Raw genomic sequence first — 15467 nt, 5'->3', positions numbered from 1 at the left:
TGTAGGTCGATTTGAGCTGTGATGAATCTCAACGTTGCTTCATTCACAGATACTTTACTGATATACACAGTTTGAATTTGAACTTTGTCCTTGCCAGTTTTGTAAGGTGGAGCGAGCTCTTTTGTGAACTGTTCGACATTGTTCTTGCTCTGGGATAATCTAATTTGCTCGCGGTGGTGTCAGCGGGTTTGGGCTGCACACGGATTTGAGGGTGCAGATAGATTTAGGATTGCACGCAGATTTAGGGATGTCATGGATTTGACGGTGCACACTGACTTGTGGGATGCATTGGGATTTGGGGATGCACATGGATTTGTGACCGGCACAGATCTGGGGACGTGTCGGCTAATATGGGGGTGCACTCTGATATGGGGGTGTGTTGTCGAATAAGAGCATGCACTCGAATTTGATTGTGCGTGTGTGGGTAGATTTGGGGGTATGTAGTAGATTCTGAGGTGCACACAGATGAATCTTAAGGTACTTTAGTTATAAATACAGTTTGAACGTTGAACTTTGGTTTTGCTATTCTGGAAGGTGGAGACAGCTAACTTGTGAACAGTTTGAAATGGTCTTTGCTCTGGGACAATCTCATGGGCATTTCGGGGTGTCACACCTCGCTATCAGGTGTGGGGAAGTGTACACGACGAGGGTCAGCAGTTAAAAATCAAACCGATGGCAGTCCGCACTAACACGGGGGGTGCAAGGGGTTTTATTTACTGCCAGGTGGAAAAAAAAGTATAAAAACTGCCCTAAAGTTATTTAGAAGAAAAAAAAAACAAATGAAAACATATGCTTATGCAGAATAAATTGCAAATATATAGTGGCTTTCTCCATAATAAAAACTTTGTCTTTTAACTGTCCCATTTAACTATTCACCAACCGTCTAATCCAACCTCTGAACCTCTCCAGCAAAGGCAAACTGAGGGTGTAAATCTGCCTCCGCCTGGCCGAGAAGGACCAGGAAATTGCTCTGTCGGTCTGCGGGTCATGTGACCAGACCATAATAATTATTTCAGGCGCAGAAATGGATCGTTTGAAAAATGGGCCGAAGGGCCTTTTTCTTCGCTGTCACGTCTGTGGCTGACTCTAATGTGCGAGGAATAACAAGATAATGGCCCTGACGGTCTATGTGGTGTTGTGTCTGTAATTGACTCTCACAGCCAGGATAAGATACGAAGAGTCTGTTTCTGTGCTCTACGTTCTGAGACTGACTCAAACGGAACATTAATGTTAGGATAATGGGTCCTGTCGGGTTGCTGACTCAGTCTAACGGGACAGGAACTACACGCTGATGGGCTGAATGGACTGTTTCTGTGGTGTCGTGTCTGTGACTCTATATCACGGAACAGGAACGACAGGTTGATGGGCCGAATGGACTGTTTCTGTGGTGTCGTGTCTGTGGATCACCCTCACGGGACATGAACGACCCGCTGATGGGCCGAACGGACTGTTTCTGTGGTGTCGTGTCTGTGGATCACTCTCACGGGACAGGAATGACACGCTGCTGGGCCGAATGGACTGTTTCTGCGGTGTCGTGTCTGTGACTCACCCTCACGGGACAGGAACGACACGCTGATGGGCCGAATGGACTGTTTCTGCGGTGTCGTGTCTGTGGATCACCCTCACGGGACAGGAACAACACGCTGATGGGCCGAATGGACTGTTTCTGCGGTGTCGTGTCTGTGGATCACTCTCACGGGACAGGAATGACACGCTGCTGGGCCGAATGGACTGTTTCTGCGGTGTCGTGTCTGTGACTCACCCTCACGGGACAGGAACGACACGCTGATGGGCCGAATGGACTGTTTCTGCGGTGTCGTGTCTGTGGATCACCCTCACGGGACAGGAACAACACGCTGATGGGCCGAATGGACTGTTTCTGCGGTGTCGTGTCTGTGGATCACCCTCACGGGACAGGAACGACACGCTGATGGGCCGAATGGACTGTTTCTGTGGTGTCGTGTCTGTGGATCACTCTCACGGGACAGGAGCGACACGCTGATGGGCCGAATGGACTGTTTCTGCGGTGTCGTGTCTGTGGATCACCCTCACGGGACAGGAGCGACAGTTTGACGGGTCAAGGTGATTGTTTCTGCGCTCTGGTTTCTTTGACCGTCTCTCGCGGTAGAGGAACAACAGGGTGACGGGCCGAAGAGCAGTATCTGTGCTGTCGTGTCTGTGATTGACTCTAACGTTGGGGAATTATATGCAGAAGTAAAAGGGTTAAAACCTAACTCAGTTATTGGCAGCTTGACAAGTCGTGCTGTGAGAGTAATGTCTGAACAAAGAAGTGTTTGTTCGATGAGAAGCCGCACTGTGCACCCTTATCAGAGTATGTATGTGATAAGGAATACTGTTAACAACAGCCCAGACCGTACTCGGGGACTCACTTGACTTGCAGGTTTTCCAAAGCTCACTGCGCGGGACTCTGTGGGTCATCTGAGCAACGCAAGCTTGCTAATACTCTCAGCTAACTGTGCGAGACAACTATTCCCTGGGTCTGAACTGAAAGTTCTCCGGTAGAGAGGCTGATCGATTCTTGGCGCTGCGAGCAGGTTCCCAATAGGTGGTAGACCCCTTGCCAAAACTGAGTCAGTGGACGGGCGGACCGTTGGAGTGAATCAGAGACGAACGGGCCCACAAGCTCTAACCTTGGGGCCGCGGAGGATGCCATCTCATTAGCTCTTCACACTGTCCTGGCACACCTGGAGGGAAAGGGCACGTACGTGACGATGTTGTTTGTTGATTACAGCTCTTCTTTTAATACTGTCGCCCCAAGCAAGCTCATCTCCAAACTCCACCAGCTGGGCCTCAGCACATCACTCTGCAACTGGGTCCTGAATTTCTAGTCAGAGCGTTCACAGGCAGTGAGACTGGGCCCTCACCTGTCCTCCACTGCTATCCTGAACACTGGTACTCCACAAGGTTGTGTATTGAGTCCCATACCCTACTCCCTCTTCACTTACGACTGTGTACCTGCATTTAACACCAATACCATCGTCAAATTCGCAGACGACACAACAGTGATCGGGTTGATCTCCAACAGAGACGAATCAGTGTACAGAGCGGAGGCACAGAACTTAGTGAGCGGGTGCTCAGAGAACAACCTGTCTCTTAATACAGAAAAGACCAAGGAGCTGATTATTTACTTTGGAAAGTCACGGGATGACGAGTACGCTCCAGTTTACATTAACGGAGACATAGTGGAGGGAGTGTCCAGTTTCAGGTTTCTGGGAATACATATCTCAGAAGACCTTACATGGTCCACTAACACCGCTACAATAGTTAAGAAAGCACAGCCACGCTTGTTTTTCCTCAGGACGCTGAAGAAAGCTGGTCTCCCTGAACAGATGCTGGACACCTTTTACCGCTGCACCATAGAGAACATACTGCATCTCTGTGTGGTGTCTCAGTTGTACAGCAGCTTATAGGAAGACACTTTTACAAACTCTAAATCATCTAGACCCCTAACAGTATGGGAGTCCCAATCAATGTATGGAAAATTAAAATCCCCTACCACCAAAACTTTATGTTTCCTGCAGTTGTCTGCTATCTCTCTGCAGATTTGCTCTTCCAAGTCTCGTTGACTATTGGGTGGTCTGTAATACAATCCCACTAATGTGGCCATACCTTTCCCGTTTCTCAGCTCCACCCATAAAGACTCAGTAGACAAGCCCTCTAATCTGTCCTGCCTGAGCACTGCTGTAATATTTTCCCTAACAAGCAATTCTACTCCCCCACCTTTCATTCCTCTGCCTCGATCACATCTGAAACAGCGAAACCCTGGAATATTAAGCTGCCAGTCCTGGCCCTCCTGTAGCCAAGTTTCACTAATTGCTACAACATCATAATTCCACGTGTCAATCCACGCTCTCAACTCATCCGCCTCCCCGCAATACTCCTAGCATTGAAATATATACACCTCAGAAGAGTTTTACCACCACTCACAACCTTTCTATCAGCGGATTTGCTTAAACTTTCAATATCATTTATTTTCACCCCAGCCACACCGTCAGCTCTGGCACTCTGGTTCCCATCGCCCTGCAAATCTAGTTTAAAGCCTCCCCAATAGCACTAACAAACCTCCCTGAAAGGATATTGGTCCCTCTGTGGTTCAAGTGTAACCCGTCTCTCTTGTACAGGTCCCACCTGCCCCAGAAGAGGTCCCAATGATCCTGAAATCTGAAACCCTGCCCCCTACACCAGTTCCTCAGCCACTTGTTCCTCCTCCAGAGCATCCTATTCCTACCCTCACTGGCACCTAGCACAGGTAGCAATCCTGAGATTACCACCCTCGAGGTCCTGCTTTTCAAGTTCCTACCAAGCTCTCTATACTCACTGTCCAGGACCTCTTCACTCTTCCTTGCTATGTCATTGGTGCCTATGTGCACCACGACATCTGGCTGGTCACCCTCCCACTTCAGAATGTCATGCAATCGATCAGAGACATCCTTGACCCTGGCACCTGGGAGGCAACAAACCATCCTGGATTCTCTGTCACGACCACAGAACCTCCTATCTGCGCCTCTAACTATCGAGTCCCCTATCACTACCACTCTCCTCTTTCTCCCCCCTCCCTTCTGCACTGCAGAGCCAGACTCAGTGCCAGAGATCCGGCTACTGCAGCTAGTCCCAGGTAAGTCATCCCCCCCAACAGTATCCAATGTGGTATACTTGTTCTTGAGGGGAATGGCCACAGGGGAACCCTGCTCTGCCTGCCCTTTCCTCTTCCCTCGCCTGACAGTGACCCAATTTCCTGTCCTCTGCTCCTTTGGCGTAACTACCTCCCTGTAGCTACTATTTATAATCTTCTCATTCTCCCGAATGATCCGCAGGTCATCCAGCTCCTGCTCCAGTTCCCTAACGTGGTTTGTTAGGAGCTGCAGTTGGATGCACTTCTTGCAGGTGTCGTTGTCAGGGACACCAGAGGACTCCCTGACTTCCCACATCCTGCAAGAGGAGCATTCCAACATCCTGCCTGGCATTCTCTCTACGCTAGACAATCTGAACAAAAAACTTACCGGAACCTACTCTGGCCTCTACCTGATCTTGCCGAAACCTGTTGAGCCAAAGCCATCCGACTCTGACTCAGTCCATTCCGACGATGGCCGCTGTATATGGTGGTCTGCTTTTAAACCTTGGCGCGCTACGTCATGCGCCTGCACATTGCAGACCATTCTCCCCGAGCAGTGTTTAAAAAAAACAAACTTTTTCTACCCGATTTCTTCACTCCCTTCTTCCCAGCTGCTTGCTTCAACTGAAACCTATGACTGCATTCCTCTACATGGTTCTAACTCCATAATCGACTTCGCAGATGACACCACGGTGGTTGGCCTGATCAGAGGGGATGACGAGACGGACTACAGAGACGAGGTCCAGCACATGGCCTCATGGTGTGTCGACAACAATCTGGCCCTTAACACCCAGGAGACCAAGGAGATAATTGTGGACTTCAGGCATGCTAAGAGTCACACTCACATCCCCATCTACATCAACGGAACTGTAGTGGACCGTGTATCAAGCTTAAAATTCCTTGGTGTCCACATTTCCGAGGATCTCACCTGGTCCCTGAACTCCGCCATCCTGATGAAAAATGCACAACAGCGCCTTTATTTCCTGTGGAGTATCAAGAAAGCTCACCTCTGTCCCAGGATACAGATGGACTTTTACCGCTGTACCATTGAGAGCATACTCACCGAATGTATCTCAGTGTCGTATGGCACTTGTCCCATTTGGGACCACAAAGCACTCCAGCATGTGGTGAAAACTGCCCAGCGGATTATCGGCACCCAATTGCTCAACATTAAGAACATCTACCATAAACGCTGCCTGGGCAGGGCGAAAAGCGTTATCGGGGATGCATCTCACCCTAACTATGGACTTTTTACTCTCCTTCCATCCGGTAGGCGCTACAGGAGCCTCCGCTCCCACACCAGCAGACACAGGAAGAGCTTCTTCCCTGAGGCTGTGACACTGCTGAACCTCACATCACAGCGCTAAGCAGTATTGCACCCATATTGTACTGTCTCAGTACTGTTATATTTGTGTGCTGTAGCACTTTTTTATTTGCAGCTATTTTGAAAATAACACTATTCTTTGCATTTCTGGTCAGATGTTAACTGCATTTCATTGGCTTTGCATCTGTACTCTGCACAATGGCAATAAAGTTGATCTAATCTAATCAATTGTGGTGATTGCAGTTAATGTTAACACACTGGATTAAGTTGACTGGACAATGAAATGATCATCCTGTTGCAGTTGTGTAAGAGAACTGTTGGGAGCATCACAGGAAGAGTGCTTTTAGTTTTAGGAGGTTGGGATCTTATCACGCTGGGAAAATGGGATTGTTGGATTACACAAATGCCCACTGTCACGTTCTCTGTAACACCATCTTCTCCCTATGACTGGTTGGTTTCAGGTCACACAGTTTAATAAAGTCAAAGCATTCTGTTACGCCTGAGAGTCTGTTTATGAAGCAAAATTATCATAATCTGTTACCATTCTTACAGAAGAGTCAAAGTATAGGTCAACTATGAATGTTGGTGTAGCTGTTTGTTGTGCCTGAACTACAGGTAAGGATAAATAATCAACTTACCAATCATTTATCAGTATATAAAATAGAATTACAGTGGGTGGAGGACATTTGACTATGTAAAGTTTTAATTTGTTCAATGCCTTTACGGATTTAATGAGTCTTAAACAGGTTACTCTAGCAGTCGGTCAGATTTACTATTGGAAATTCATCAAACATTATTTCATACAGAAGGTATTAGTTTCTCTGTCCACTTGTTATGGATCCTTGCACTTAGAACTTTAGTTACAAAAGCTGTTCAAATTTCAACTGTGGATAAAGACCTTCCACCTAGCAAAGCAGAAGTTAAGGGGCTGGTGTGGGTAAGAATTGCAGGTCTGCTGGGATAATGGGCATGGGAGGAGACAACTTTGCAGAGTACATCACAGTTAGGTCTATTGGAAAAGGGATAAAACAATAAGGGGGGGAATTATATTGAAACGACTGAGAATTGTGTATTGTACGATTGAGTATTTCTTCTATCTTTTTGGAACACATGATTCCGAGTCTTGTCGGTTTTGTCATTTGAAACAGTTGAACAGATACTATTTCAGGGTGAAGCATATCAGGCAGAAGGAAATCAAATGCAGCTTCATTACAATCTTTGTTGTTTGAAAGCTTTCATTTGAAAAATTTCTTAAATTATGGGAGTGTGTTTAATTTAATTTGCGATACTGTGTTTCATTACGTACAATCTATGTGATTTGGGGGGTAATTTAGCTTTTAGTAAGCGTTGTTTCCCAATTCTCTACACCACACCTCAGTTCAGTTAGTCGTGTAAATGCGACTTTAATTTGGAGTGTCAATCGCCGTTTATGCAAAGCCCGCCCTACTTCAACACGTTGGCCAATCATTAAATGGGAAGGCGGAGACTGTTGTGATGTCATTGGATTAACCAACCAGCATCAGACTAGACCGCAGCCGTCTTGTAATGTCGGACTGTGAGGTTGGTAGGCGGAATCGGATTAGATGGACATATCCACAGACTAATGGATGTGCGCATTCTGCAGTAGTTCTGTGACTGACATCTGGCGGGCCTAATGAGGGACTGTAATCAGTCTCAGGACGATGTTTTGCTTATCTCCCCCCCCCCACCCACCCCCGACACACTATCCTAATGCCCCGTACCTGCCGGTCGATGGAACAATCCGCCCGGGATTAATATCTGGGAGATCAGGCGGAGATTGTGAGGACCCACAGTCCGGACTGGAGACACTGTACTCATTATTAATCAACTGAAGCACCGAGGTGACCGGATATTTCACCGCGCTGATCAGCTGCTCCCTAAATTTTGACTGAGTCACCGCGTAAATAAATGTGTTGATGCAACAGCTGAAATCCCTCAGCAAAAACCCGACGAGCTGAAAGATCCGTTCAGAATCATTGAAATCGAATCCTTTTCCTGAGACCTGATAATAAATGAAATTTACAAGGTATGTCATCCACAGGAGGACGAAGCTGCCGGAGAGGGTGAAGAGTAAAACCACAGACCTCCTCCTGCTCTCCATCTCCGGGTCACTGCGGTTCTCCCCCTTGCTCTGACCCTTCAGCCTCTTACGGACCCGACTGGCCACTACAATGTGCCTGACTGTCAGAGCGTTGAGCAGCAGGATCCCAGCGAAAGGGAGGAACGGAGTTAAAACCGTATCGAACCAGTCATATCCTACCCACCCGGGGTCAGTGAAATAATTGTCTTTCATCACACAGAACCACAGTGCGTCGCCGATGATCACTCTGGGTTCGAGTGTGAAGTATCGGGGGACGTGTTTCAGAAAGCACATTGCGCCGGTTGTTGTCAGAACCACAGCCGCAGTTTTCCCGGTGCAATATTTTGTTTTCACCTTTTGGCAGCAAATGGCGACAAACCGATCAAAGGTGAATGTGATGGTGAACCAGACAGAACGGTCTGTGGCTGCGAACGTCAGGACTTAAATAACACTGCACACAGGGGTGATGCTCAGAAAACTCCAGGGGAAGTAATACACATTAATTCGATACAAAATGACCTGTGTGACGATGGTCAGTAGATCGGCCGTTGCCATGGCCACCAGGTAGCGAGTGGTGCAGGTAGAGAGGCCGCACTTTCCCCGGGACAGGAGCACAATCGCCACTAAATTCACTGGAGAGGGGGAGACAGAGAGAGAGGGCAGACAGTGGGCATAACTGAACTTATTTTCCGGGAATTGACCCGGGATCGGGCTTCAGCTGAACCTCAGGAGTGCTAGACTCTGTGAACGGCTACTGATCTAACAATAGACACGGGTCACGCTGTCTCTAAACTGCCTTCTTCAGTGTGCAGATAAGATGATGAGTCGGCAATCGTCGGCGATAAAAACGAGCGACATGAAGAAGAACAATCGGTGCTGATCCCGATTCCAGTCGCTGATGGGCCCGGTTTCACCGATTTAACCGTGACTCACCAGGTCTCCGGAAACTCAGCATCTGAGGGGGCCGAGAAGCGATACAGAGGGGAGGAACACGCACAAAATGCTGGTGCAACTCAGCAGGGCAGGCGGCATCCATGGAATTGAACAAACTCTTGATGCGGGTCGAGACCGTCTTCATGACGAAACGCTGCCCCGATTTACGACGGATCTCAGGGGGAAAGTAGCGACAACTTAGTAACCGGAGGCTGAGCGCGTCCGTTAAGGATTAATTCCACAGCGCAGTTCAATTCGATAACTCGTGTCAGCAGATCCAAGGACTCTGATCCAGGTGATCGGACCCAATTATTGACCAACAGTCAGCGGGATCCGACTGTGATCTCCACAGGGAGGGGTGAAACACAGGACCAGGGGTTCTCTCTGACCAATATCTCAGATACACAATGAATACTTTTATTCGGTATTCACCAATGAGAGGGAACTTGATGATGGTGAGGACAATATGAGTGAGGTTGATGTTCTGGAGCATGTTGATACTAAGGGAGAGTAGGTGTTGGAGTTGTTAAAATACATTAGGACGGTTAAGTCCCCGGGGCCTGACGGAATATTCCCCAGGCTGCTCCACCAGGCGAGGGAAGAGATTGCTTAGCCTTTGGCTGGGATCTTTATGTCCTCGTTGTCCACGGGAATGGTACCGGAGTATTGGAGGGAGGCGAATGTTGTCCCCTTGTTCAAAAAAGGTAGTAGGGATAGTCCGGGTAATTATAGACCAGTTAGCCTTACTTCTGTGGTGGTAAAGCTGTTGGAAAAGATACTTAGAGATAGGATCTATGGGCATTTAGAGAATCATGGTCTGATCAGGGAGAGTCAGCATGTCTTTGTGAAGGGCAAATCGTGTCTAACAAGCCTGATAGAGTTCTTTGAGGAGGTGACCAGGCATATAGATGAGGGTAGTGCAGTGGATGTGATCTATATGGATTTTAGTAAGGCATTTGACAAAGTTGCACACTGTAGGCTTATTCAGAAAGTCAGAAGGCATGGGATCCAGGGAAGTTTGGCCAGGTGGATTCAGAATTGACTTGCCTGCAGAAGGCAGAGGGTGCTGGTGGAGGGAGTACATTCAGATTGGAGGATTGTGACTAGTGGTGTCCACAAGGATCTGTTCTGGGACCTCTACTTTTCGTGATTTTTATTAAAGACCTGGATGTGGGGGTAGAAGGGTGGGTTGGCAAGTTTGCAGACGACACAAAGGTTGGTGGTGTTGTAGATAGTGTAGAGGATTGTCGAAGATTGCAGAGAGACATCGATAGGATGCAGAAGTGGGCTGAGAAGTGGCAGATGGAGTTCAACCCGGAGAAGTGTGAGGTGGTACACTTTGGAAGGACAAACTCCAAGGCAGAGTACAAAGTAAATGGCAGGATACTTGGTAGTGTGGAAGAGCAGAGGGATCTGGGGGAGCATGTCCACAGATCCCTGAAAGTTGTCTCGCAGGTGGATAGGGTAGTTAAGAAAACTTATGGGGTGTTAGATTTCATAAGTCGAGGGATAGAGTTTAAGAGTCGCGATGTAATGATGCAGCTTTATAAAATTCTGGTTAGGCCACTGTTGGAGTACTATGTCCAGTTCTGGTCGCCTCACTATAGGAAGGATTTGGAAGCATTGGAAAGGGTACAGGGGAGATTTACCAGGATGCTGCCTGGTTTAGAGAGTATGCATTATGATCAGAGATTAAGGGAGCTAGGGCTTTACTCTTTGGAGAGAAGGAGGATGAGAGGAGACATGATAGAGGTGTACAAGCTAATAAGAGGAATAGATAGAGTGGATAGCCAGCGCCTCTTCCCCAGGGCACCACTGCTCAATACAAGGGGACATGGCTTTAAGGTAAGTGGTGGGAAATTCAAGGTGGATATTAGAGGAAGGTGTTTTACTCAGAGACTGGTTGGTGCGTGGAATGCACTGCCTGAGTCAGTGGTGGAGGCAGATACACTAGTGAAGTTTAAGAGACTACTAGACAGGTATATGGAGGAATTTAAGGTGGGGGTGGTGGTTATATGGGAGGCAGGGTTTGAGGTTCGGCACAACATTGTGGGCCGAAGGGCCTGTACTGTGCTGTACTATTCTATGTTCTATGTTCTATACAGTGTACTTCACAATGTAACCACCCCCCCCCCCCCCCCGCAGTCAACCCCTTTACGGGGAGATTCCCCTCCCCTACACTGGGATAAATATGTACATGGTGTTATTAAAGGAAAGAACATCGTTCGAGTCGATCCCGTGAGTTAAAAGACAGACAGAGGCTTAATTCCACTTATCAATACGGATTGAGCATGAGAGTGTTGAGCTGACGGGATCGATATCTCTATCGGTTATTTTTGTAATGGTCATCAAGTGGGAAGCTTATAAAATGGTTATAAACAGGTTCACGCCGGTTAACACACAGAAATACCAAACATGAATTGCTGTGCTCACTCACCAGGAACTCCAATGACGGCAATGAACACGTACAACATTTTCGCCACACGCTCGTACCGATCCAACATTGCAGATATTGTCTCTGTGCAGTGACTTGTCCCCCTGTGCGGTCTCTCTGAGTGAAATGTTGAGGCAACACATGCCTGGGGTTTTAATACCATTTAGCGCTCCACCGGGACAGATTTCAACAGATTTAAAAATAAAGGGTTTCACATTACAGTATTTACAAATCGATTACCTCAGACAGCTGCAATCCCCGCGGTGATAGATTGTGTTTAATTTACTGAATTGCTATTTAGACATTCGTGGGAGTTAGTTTGTCCCAACAAAGGTGACTGAACCCTCTGAGGTGTCTTAACAATTAAATGTGCTTTTACTGTAAATATGTACTTCAAAGGAACCACTTCTCAAACACAGAATGTTGAAGTAAATTATGTCATTGTAGCTTTTGAGATTGTATTGAATCAGCTACTGTTACCATTCTCCTCCAGATTATAAACTCGCAATGCAGTTTGTGCTCGGGGGACTCTACCGAGAGGGTCTCCAAGAAAATGTCTGTGGTGATGAATAAACACGTTGACATCCACGCAACCCTCCAACGTCTTCAGTGACTTAGTCACAATCAGATCATCTGGGGGCTCGTTCAGGACCTATCCCTAACCATAACTCATGGTCATCAAACTCAGTAGTCTAATCCTATCACCCCGCATCTGTCAAAGAACACGGCAGAGAGCTGGAAACGGAGATAAGAAAGTGTGGTTGTTTGCGTATGTGTGTGTCCGTGTCTCTGTGCATTTGTCTGTCTTTGTTTCTGTGCGTGTGTGAGTGTGTGTGTGTTTGTTTGTGTGTGTGTGTGTGTGTGTGTGTGTGTGTCTGTGTGTCTGTCTGTGTGTGTGTGTGTGTGTGTGTTTGTTTGTGTGTGTGTGTGTCTGTCTGTGTGTGTGTGTGTGTGTGTGTTTGTTTGTGTGTGTGTGTGTGTGTGTGTGTGTGTGTGTCTGTGTGTCTGTCTGTGTGTGTGTGTGTGTGTGTCTGTGTGTGTGTGTGTGTGTGTGTTTGTTTGTGTGTGTGTGTGTGTGTGTGTGTCTGTGTGTCTGTGTGTGTGTGTGTGTCACTGTGTTTCTGTGTGTGTGTGTGTGTGTGTGTGTGTGTGTCTGTGTGTCTGTGTGTGTGTGTGTGTGTGTGTGTGTGTGTGTGTGTGTGTGTGTGTGTGTGTCACTGTGTTTCTGTGTGTGTGTGTGTGTGTGTGTGTGTGTCTGTGTGTGTGTGAGTGTGTGTGTGTGTGTGTGTGTCTGTGTGTGTGTGTGTGTGTGTTTCTGTGTGTGTGTGTGTGTGTGTGTGTCTGTGTGTGTGTGTGTGTGTGTGTGTCACTGTGTTTCTGTCTGTGTGTGTGTGTGTGTGTGTGTGTGTGTGTGTGTGTGTGTCAGTGTCTGTCACCGTGTGTGTGTGTGTGTGTGTGTGTGTGTGTCTCAGTGTGTTTCTGTGTGTGCGTGTGGGGGTAGATCCATCGTCTCTGCTTGACCCTGCCCGTATATACTCGTGTCCATATCCAATTCAGTTCATGCCCCTTGGTTCAGAACCTTCCCATCTGTCTCCGAAATCTGCAGGTGCCCTTGAACTCTCATTTCAAGCACTTAACAAAATGTCTACCTCAACCATAAAGAAGCAAGAACTGAGGTCAAGATTCAAACTGCATTTATTATTAATGCATGTACAAATGAAACAACCTTGAGACTTGGAACAGCTCCAAATCAGCAGACACCACCATCTGCTCATTAGATAATCCCAGAGCAAGAATCATTTCAAACTGTTCACAAAATGGTTGTTGCCATTTAAAAAAAGCAAGAACAGAGGTCAAAATTTATTTTCCAATCTTTTTATTAATTTTCAAAATTATAAACATAACAACACTATTAATAAACAGAGATTGGGATTACATTATTAATAATTGACATTGCAAATATAGCATTGGTAATAATACAGATGTATAAAGCTTCCCAAACTCTAAATATATTTAAACATAGTAGAAGGACGAATGAGAAAAAATCTAAAAAAAAACAAATTAGAAAAGAAAAAAAGACATATTAATTAAAATAAGCAATATTAACCTAAACGAAATAAAACTAAAAACAGAACTATAGAAAAATAAAATACAGGTTAACATATTACATTGGATAAAAACATTAATGTCGTTAACTCCGCTCCTCTATACGTGTATTTTAAGTTTTAAAAAAATGATTCGAGAAGGTCAAACTACATCATATGGAAATGTTGAATAAATGCTCTCCAAGTTTCTTCAAATTTAATCGAAGGGTCGAAGGTGCTACTTTTAATTTTCTCTAAATTTAAACAAGATATAGTTTGAGAAAACTATTGAAATGTAGTAGGGAGATTGACCTCTTTCCAGTTCAATAAGATACATTTTCTAGCCATTAATGTTAAAAAAGCAATCATCTGACAGGCTGAAGGGGAGAAGTAACTATCATCCATCATTGGTATCCTAAATATTGCAGAAACAGGGTGCGGTTGTAAATTAATATGCAAAACGGTAGAAATAATATCAAAGATATCTTTCCAATATTCATGTAAGAAAGGGAAGGACCAAAACATATGAGTCAAGGAAGCAACTTCAGAATGGCATCTATCACAAATTGGGCTTATACGTGAATAGAAACGAGCTAATTTGTCTTTAGACATATGTGCCCTATGCACCACCTTAAATGGTGTCAATGTATGTTTAGCACATAAAGAGGATATGTTAACTAATTGAAAAATTTCCCCATTTTTCTATAGGTAAAGGAAGTTGGAGTTCTCTTTCCCATTCAGTCTTAATTTTATCAGATATTCCTGAATTTATTTTCATAATCAAATCATAAATGAATGCTATTAAACCCTTCTGAAAAGGATTTAATCTTGGAATTTTTCCGTAATATCAATTGGATGTGAAGTTGGAAATGTGGGTAAATTAATATTTAAAAAGTTTCCAATTTGCAATTATCTGAAAAAGTGAGATCTAGGCAAATTATATTTATTAGATAACTGTTCAAACGATATGAAACTGTTTTCCAAAATAGATCACGAAAGCTAAATATACCCTTCGTTTTCCATACCTAAAAAGCTTGATCTATAATAGAAGTTGAAAGAAAAAAAAATAGACGTAATAGGGCTTGATAAAATAAATTGGATCAAGCCAAAAAAATTACGAAATTGAAACCATATTCGTATTTTATGTTTAATTATTGGATTAACCATTTGTTCATTTAATTTAGAACTAACAAATGGTAAAGATGTCCCTAAAATGGAAGTCAAAGAAAACTCTTGTATAGATTTACATTCCAGGTTTACCCATTGTGGGCGTAAAGTTATATCCAAATCTTGTGTCCAAAATATTAAATATCGGATATTAATTGCCAAACAGTAAAATCTAAAATTTGGTAAAGCCAAACCACTTTAGGCTTCAGTAAATACATTTTACTTAATCTAGGACGTTTGTTCTGCCATATGTATGAAGAGATTTTAGAACCTAAAGTATCAAAAAAGGATCTGGAAATAAAAATTGGTAATGCTTGAAACAAGTATAAAGAATTTGGTCGGAGAATCATCTTAATAGCGTTAATTCGACCAAGCATTGAGAGAAACAATGGGGACCATTTAATAAAAATGTGATTAATTTGATCAATTAAAGGTAAAATAATATACTTAAATAAATCCTTATGCTCCTTAGTAATTTTAACACCCAGATCAGTAAAATAATCATTAACCAGTCTGAATGGTGAACATCTATAAATTGGAACCTGCACATTTAAAGGGAAGAGTTCAGTTTTATTAAGGTTCAATTTATAGCCCGAAAAATTACTAAACTCATCAAGCAAGAATAAGAGTGCCGGAATAGATTTTTCGGGGTTACAAATAAATAATAATAAATCATCAGCGTACAGTGATAACTTATGTGTTTCATTCCTACGGGTGACAACAAATATATTAGTTGATTCACGAATAGCAATGGCCAATGGTTCTAAAGCAATATTAAACAGCGGTGGACT

General features: G+C 44.8%; 1 pseudogene; it reads right to left on the bottom strand.

Moving 5' to 3' along the window:
• The window catches only part of LOC134340981 (probable G-protein coupled receptor 139), a 34497-nt pseudogene extending 22864 nt beyond the window's left edge, over window positions 1-11633 (bottom strand).
• Between the last annotated feature and the right edge of the window lie 3834 nt (window positions 11634-15467).

The sequence above is a fragment of the Mobula hypostoma genome, chromosome X2, assembly GCF_963921235.1.
Source record: "Mobula hypostoma chromosome X2, sMobHyp1.1, whole genome shotgun sequence".
NCBI lineage: Eukaryota > Metazoa > Chordata > Chondrichthyes > Myliobatiformes > Myliobatidae > Mobula > Mobula hypostoma.
The sequence above is the reverse complement of the archived record's forward strand: the minus strand, read 5'-3'. Positions and strand labels throughout refer to the sequence as shown.